The 7,790-nt window shown below is 40.6% G+C and overlaps 1 long non-coding RNA gene across 1 annotated transcript; it reads left to right on the top strand.

Annotated features, from left to right (window-relative positions):
• The first annotated feature begins 1,510 nt into the window (after positions 1–1,510).
• LOC145504879 (uncharacterized) lies at positions 1,511–6,898 on the top strand. The gene is made up of 3 exons (XR_014052564.1): positions 1,511–1,552; positions 2,925–3,037; positions 4,527–6,898. It is a non-coding gene; the product is annotated as an uncharacterized LOC145504879 (long non-coding RNA).
• Positions 6,899–7,790: the final 892 nt, after the last annotated feature.

The following is a 7,790-nucleotide window of genomic DNA, read 5'->3' as shown; positions in this document are numbered from 1 at the left end:
AGAGAGGGGGGAGGAAGGTAACAGAGGTGAGCATGAGTAGAAAGGGAGGAATTAAGAGGGGAGAGAGAGATCTGGGCAGTATCCTGTTCCTGAAGTGTTCTCCGGTACCCAGAACACCCTCAGAGATTCACAGAATTGGGTTGAGAAGAGAAGGAGGAGGGTGGGAGATAGAGGTTCCCTGGGGGAGAAGAAAGAGCATCAATAGGGGGAGAGAGTGATCAGGCCAGTGATCACACTCCTGAGTAAAAATGGGTCCTAAAGATTGGGTTCTTAAATGTACAAAGTTGATATCAAATATGTAAAACACAGATTAAAAATCTAGAGTAGAGGTTAGACTCTTATAAAACTTACAATCTAAAAAAAAAAAAAAAAAAAAAAAGGGAACAGTGTAAAAAGAAAAAAAAAACAGTAAAACAGTAAAAAAAGAAACAGTAAAAAAATGTAGAACAGGAAAAAAACATTAAAAAAAAAAAAACACAAAAGGTATAAGATATATGTATGTAGTTTGCTTCAAAAATAGGGGTTTGTTTTTTTTTTTGCAAGTTAATAGTGGGTTATGAAAATGAAAGTTAAAGGTGTAATAGAGGACTTGAAGAAAAAGGAAAGAAGAGAAAAAAAAATTTTTTTAATTAAAAAAAAAATTAAAAAAAATTAAAAAAAATAATAATAGTAAAAAATATATATATCCCGGACTTTCTCTGGAGCTGTTGTGAGCAGTGTGGGATCTGCTCAGTTTTAGATAGATCCTTATTCCTGCTTATACTTTTCAAGATCTGTAGGTCCTTTTTAATGCAGTCGGTATTAGCTACAGGGATCTTAATCTGTTGGCCTGTCCCTTCCAAAGCACTTCCCTCTGTTTATTTGGCTTCTGTTTGGAGATCTCTTCAGTATCTAATTTCCGCCCTGCAACAAAGCGGTGGAGGTGATCTCTTTAGGTTCGCTTGTTCAATCGTGCTGTGGGGAGGAAGGAACACTGCAATTCTGGCGTGTGTGTGGTAAGCTCGCAGTGTCTCGGCCGCACTGGGTTCGCCCCCGCTCACGGCGTGTGTGCTTTCCCCGTCTACCCTGCTCAGGCTTCAGGTTACTCGGCCGGGGAGCGGGCCCTGAGCTGCGTGCACTTCCCAGGACTAAGCCGCTCAGGTTCAGGCTCCCGGTTACTCCACAAAGGCGCAGACTCGATTTTGCCCGCGGCTTGTGCCGTTCCCGGTCGGAGCTGCCCAGGCGGCCAGGAGTTTGGCGAGGGCGCTGTCCCCTGTTGGGGCGGTGCGGCTTATCACCTCCCTGGTCCCCGCCTCGGTTTACGGGCGCGCCCGGCTCCGGTGTGCTTTGTGTCGGTTCTGGGGAGCTGGTCTCTGGCTGCGACCCTCCCGGCTGCTGTCGACCCTCCGGGATCTCAGGCAGTCTTTGCTTAAAAACTGGGAGCCTGTTTGCAGTTTGGTAGGGGGTGCCCTCTCTGGAGCCGAGTTTGCCCCTTTCCGGCTCTGGCGGGCCCCGCCTGCCCGCTGTGTCCGGCGGGGGATGGCGCAGTCCGCAGCCGGCTAGCTCTCCTCTGGTATCGCTCAGTCCTTTGTTCTGTGAGCGGGCCGGCAGTGCCTTAGAGTTGGGCTTTTCGCGGGATAGTTCTCTCTCTCTCTCGCTGTCCCACAGTTTAGGTTACTATCTCACGTTAGCTCCCTCAGATTGCCCTCGGGGCACTCGGGCCCGGTCCTTACCCTAGGCAATGCCGCCCGCTCCTCTCCGTTCAGCCCCCACTTGCTGGTGGCGGATGATGCGAGCGTCTGGGGTTCTTTGCTGGGAGTTGCTTTAGGCACGTAATCTGTCGATTTTATTTATTTTTTCCTCCCAGTTACGTTGCTCTCCGAGATAAAAAATCCTCCCCCACACCCGCCGGTGAGAGGGTTTCCTGGTGCTTGGAAATTCCTCCTCTTTTACGACTCCCTCCCCGGGACGGGTCTCCGTCCCTAACTCTTTTGTCTCTCTTTTTATCTTTTATAATTTCTCCTATCTCTTTTGAAGATAATGCGCAGTTTTTGTGAAAGCCTGACGTCCTCAGCCAGCCTTCAGAAGTAGTTTTGTGAAGTTTGGTCAGCGTTCAGATGTTCTTTCGATAAATTTGTGGAGGAGAGAGTGGTCTCCCCGTCCTATTCCTCCGCCATCTTCTGCTCTCTGTTCATTGAATTTTCCAGGCAAGAGTACTGGAGTGGGTTGCCATACTGTACCTTACATTTAACAGCAATTTAAGATAGAGCATCTCATGTTAAGTGTTTCACCACAGTAAAATATAATAAAATAAAACTGAAAAAAACAAAATTTCAAAAGCAGAACATAATACAGAATATTAATTAATGGAATATAATACATATTTATATTTAATAAAGAATATCACAAAGTTAAAATTAACAGAGTGATAACATTTAAGAAGATATTCACAATGTTTAAAATGGAAAAAAATGGCTAATATCTGTAATATACAAAGTCTTTTGAAAATCAATAAGAAAGGGAAAATTTAAGAGAAAAACACATAAATAGAATAAATAGGCAATTTTTATAAAAGAAGACTCTTACATGATAACAATATTTGAATTAGAATTCTGACATACAAATTAAAATAAAAATAAAAACAATATTCTACTAGATTGGCAAAAATAAGAAAGTAACACACTTAATGTTGCTGAATAATGGGAATAGGGACCCTAATGTGTTGGTGGCTGGAAGGAGAGCACAGAAAAGCCATTCTGGAGATCAATCTAGCAGCACTTAGTGAAATTAAGTACAGGTGTATTTATTGTTTAGCAATACTGTGACAGGGTAAATAGCACAAATAAAGTCCTATGGTGTTTCAAAGAGGATATGTACAAGTATGTTTACTGAACGTTATTTGTAATGTAGAGATTTTGAGGCGAAGTGATTTTTCATCATTGTAGGTGCCATGCTGTGTGCTCAGTCATGCCCAACTCTTTGCGATCCCATGGACCATAAGCCACCAGGCTCCCCTGTCTGTGGAATTCTCCAGGCAAGGGCAGATGGATAAAATATGGTGAGTGCATACTGTGAACTACTGTCCAGAAATTAGAAGCAAAGTATTAGATGTAAATATAACAATAAAGTGGTGTTTTAAAACCAGATTTCTCTATAAAAATGTTGGGTGTGATATAAAAACAAACATGGAATTTAATACATGCCCATAAAATATAAATATACAGTTTGTCAGAACATGCCTAAATAAGATGTATATAATTGTTTGTTGTTTTTAGTCACTAAGTTGTGTCTGAATCTTTTGTGACCCCATGGACTGTAGCCCACAAGGCTCCTCTGTCCATGAGATTTTCCAGGCAAGAACACTGGAGTGGGTAGCCATTTCCTACTCCAGGGGATCCTCCCAACCCAGGGATAAAACCCACGTCTCCTCCATTAGCAGGTGGAGTTTTTACCACTGAGCCACCAGGGAAATCCTGTATATACAATTAACACAAAATAAAGGTAGCCTATTGTAATAGGAGAATAATTGAGTGTAATAGAGGGGAATGGAAGGGAATAATTGAGATTAAATAATAGAGGAACCCTACAAATCCCAACGGTGATAAATTGACATAGCTGAAGTAAAAAATAGAATAAAATAAATCATTGAATATGTATCAAAATCTTTAATACAGAAATTTAAGAATGTATGTTCATTCCCATGCTTGCCTTCTTTTAATCTACACAACAGTATAACTTTTTAGATATAATCCTGCTGTATTAAGTTTTTTTCTATGTATTTTATATCTCAATTGCTCTTATGAATAGGATTTATGTTCATTATGCTAACTTGTCAAATACATCATATGTAGAAAACAATTTATTCTCTAAGTATATTTTTAATCAGAATTATAATGAATTCCTTTATTAATCTTTAGAATGTTCATGTAATTTTCCTGGATTTTGCAGGCAAATAAGCATTTCTTCTGTAGGAAACAGTAATTTGTGTTCTTATTTTCTTTGTAACTGAATTTTTTTGAAATGTCAGACCTGTTTTGAGCAAGCCATCATCATCTTATTTGTTCTCATTTTTTATATTTATACGGCTATTTGTTTTTCCTTATAACTGAATTGCTGGGACATAAAAGCCATTTTAAACAAAAGTGGTCATTTCTGCCAACAGGGTCTTGTTATTCTATTGTCAGTTTTACATATGATTTTGGCTTTAATGCGTGACAGATATTCTTTATCATATTATGAAAGTTTCCTTATAGTCATACCTTATTCATAGATTTTCTATTTGTATGATTTTCTTAACATTAATCTGATGTGATTAAAACCTAAGAAAACATAGGAGCTATACATTTTTGATAAAAAAAATTCCAAAATGATGACTATTATTACATAAAATGGACTATTACACATCAGCTTCCAATCATGGATAAGATTGTGGATTCCCTTAGCTTGACTAAGGAAATAGATAGTGTATTTGTTTTCTATTACTGTGTTATAAATTATTTTTAAAAATGTGTTCAAATAGCACGCATTTATTATTGCACATTTTCCAGGGGTCAGAAATCCAAAGATGGCAGCACTGGATCTGAAATCGAGATGTTGGTCAGGGATGCAGTTCTTAATTGGGATTCAGTCTCTTCTAAGCTCACTGGTGATTGGTAGAATTCATTTGCATCCTGTTGCAGAATTAAGATTCCCATTTTCCTGTTAGCTGTTGTTCAGTGACCTTCTCAGCAACTAGAAACTGTTCCTTGGCCCATGGCCCTGAAAGACAGTTCAGAACGTGAAAATTTGCTCTCTTCCAGACCAGCCAGAGCATGTTTCTCTGACTTCCTCTCTGTAACCAGTTGAAGAAAACTTTGTGGTTTTAAAAGATTCACATGACTAGATCTGGCCTACTGAAACAATCCCCCTATTTTGTTTATTTGTGGCCACATTGTGATCCTTGAAGGATCCTAGTTTCCCAACCAGGAAACCTGCATCCTTTCGGTGAAAACACAGAGAACTAACAACTGCACCGCCAAGGAATTCCTATCATCTCTTTAATTTCAGCTAACTGTGGACTTCAATTACATCTGCAAAGTCCCTTTACAGCAGTACTTAGCTAAACTTTTAGCTAAATATCTGGCAGAAAGAGTGTGAACAGAAAGGGCTGGGGATAGAATTCTATCACAAAAGTCATGATAGGATACCATATCCACTGAGTGAGGATCCTGTCATGTGTGAAATGTTCCCTTTATTTTTCTTGTAGAGAATTTTTTATATTCTTTGTTTCTGCATCTGATTCTTTGTAACCCCATGGACTATAGTCCCACCAGGCTCCTCTGACCATGGGATTTCTCAGGCAAGAATAATGCACTGGGTTGCCGTTTCCTCCTCTAGGAGACCTTCCTAACCTTGGGATTGAATCTGTGTCTCTTATATTGGCTGGTGGGTTCTTTACTGCTGAGCCACCAGGAAAGCCTGACACAGACACTGCAAGATGTCACTTGACTGGGTACTTTTCAAAACTGCCATGACCAGTTCTCTCTCACATTTGTTCTGTAAGATGTTCTTTCCTCTATTTATTGTTGGTGATGATAACATTTGGCCCTTGTTTAGAATGGCCTTTGCCAGATTTCTTTAAAGTTCCCCTTACCGTAATCTTTTCTTTAATTGAATCACTATATCCAGCCCATGATGAAGGGGAAGTAAATTAAACTCTACCTGAGGATGAACTGGGAAAGAAGGGATGTAGTTATACATGTATTATTTATAATTCTCCTGCAAAGAAGATCTGTCCTTTTTTTTCTGTTTGCTTATTACCAACATGGACTCCTGAATATTTATTTTATACTTAGGATTCTAATCTGATTTTTTATATTTATCTTGTTGTTCACTTTTTTCCAGCTTTGTTCACTGGGAGTTCTTTAAGACTGACTTCTGGGCAGAATGGCACTCTGGGGCTTGAGACCTTTGCAGTTCAGCTGAGGCCACATTCAGGAGGATTCCATGCTTGGTTTATGGCTCTGCTGTCAAAATCTTAACATCTTGATTATTTTACTTGAAATCTGTATTCACTACTTGAAATCTGATGGGACAGTGATGCACTGGGGGCTTGGAGACTTCACTCACACATGGTCCCTCTCCCCGCCTCCTCTTCCTTAGGACACTATCCATGCCTATTCCCACATCCTTTGGATCCATGGGCATTACTTGGCTTTCCCTTTCTTCTAGGAGCCCAGAGATAACTAGATGGCCTGCTTGCAGGTGAAATAGGTCCCTTTGGCATGAGGAGGATATGCATTCTGCCCTCACTCTCTGCCCAGGACCAAGAAGGGGAGAGTTCAAGTTGTATACCTGTGCCCTGGATGTCTCAGTGGGGCATGACCATCTGAGCTGGTAGCACTTGCATCGCTGGTTGGCAACCTTCAGAGACTGTGTTCTGAAAGAGTTGAGGCCTCTAACTTACAGCCCAAACCCAATCCAGGAAAACAGCTAGTCTGTCCCAGAGCAGAGGTTAAGACCCTTGGGATTGTCTCTGCTGTAGGTCAGGACAATGGGCTCTTGGAAAAAGAAAATGACTAACTCAAGTTTCCGTGTGTCCACCCTTAGCTGGGCTGCAGTCTGTCCATCCAGAGGCTAGAGGATGGCAGGAGGTGGAATACTTAAGCTTTCAGGCCATAGTCAAGCTGGTTGAGGGGCTCTCGAAGTCTGTGATAGCCTTATTGGCCCAGGAATAATTATGTTTCCTTAGACTGTATTCTCTTAGCAAGTTCCATGTCTGGAAGGATCTTTTTTCCTTGTCCAACCTTCCTGATCTGGCTTCCATCTGTCTCTTCAGACCTACTGGAATTACCCTTGGGGATAGCTACAAAACATAAACTGTACAATTTTTGTAATTCTGCATACAGGTTGGATGCTCTAATAAAAAAAATGAAAGTCACTCAGTCTTGTCATTTGTCTTTAAAACCCTCATTACACAATGTAAAGATGAAGAGTAAAATGCATACAAATGTTTAAAATTTAAAATTTTCTTTTCCTAGAACAATGTTAAATGTCTTAACTTTGTATTTATATGGTCCATAGAGAGTTGGACCATAAAGAAGGCTGAGTGCCAAAGAACTGATGCTTTTGAACTGTGGTGCTGGAGAAGACTCTTGAGAGTCCCTTGGGCAGCAAGGAGATCAAACCAGTCAATCCTAAATGAAATTAACCCTGAATATTCACTTGAAAGACTGATGCTGAAGTTGAAGCTCCAATACTTTGGCCACTTGATGTGAAGAGCTGACTCATTGGAAAAGACCCTGATGCTGGATAAGAATGAGGGCTGGAAGAAAATGGAGTGACAGAGGATGAGATGGTTACATAACATCAGCAACTCAATGCGCATGAGTTTTAGCAAACTCCAGGAGATAGTGAAGGATCGGGAAGCCTGGTGTGCTACAGTCCATGGGGTCGCAAAGAGTTCCAGACATGATTGAATGACTGAATAACAATGACAACCACATACTATAGTCTTATATACAACAGTGATTTACCTCACAGTTCTGAAACCTGGGAAATTCAAGATCAAGGCATTGGCAGATTTGGTGTCTGGTGAAAACCCCCTTCCTGGTTCAGATATAGTAGGTATGTCTTGTGTCTTCACATTGCAGAAGGAGGGAGAGCTTGCTCCTATTTTTATAAAGGCACTAATCCCAGTCATGAGGCGTCCATCCTCATGACCTAATCACCTTCCAAAGGCCCCACGTCCAATTACTCACATCCAGGATTAAACTTCAACATATGAATTTGGGTGGATGCAAACAGTCAGTCTATAGCATATTGTTAATCAA

The sequence above is a fragment of the Giraffa tippelskirchi genome, chromosome 5 (genome assembly GCF_054371585.1).
Source record: "Giraffa tippelskirchi isolate mGirTip1 chromosome 5, T2T-mGirTip1v1.2.pri, whole genome shotgun sequence".
Lineage (NCBI taxonomy): Eukaryota > Metazoa > Chordata > Mammalia > Artiodactyla > Giraffidae > Giraffa > Giraffa tippelskirchi.
Note: the sequence above shows the minus strand (reverse complement) of the source record. Positions and strands in the feature narration are given on the sequence as shown.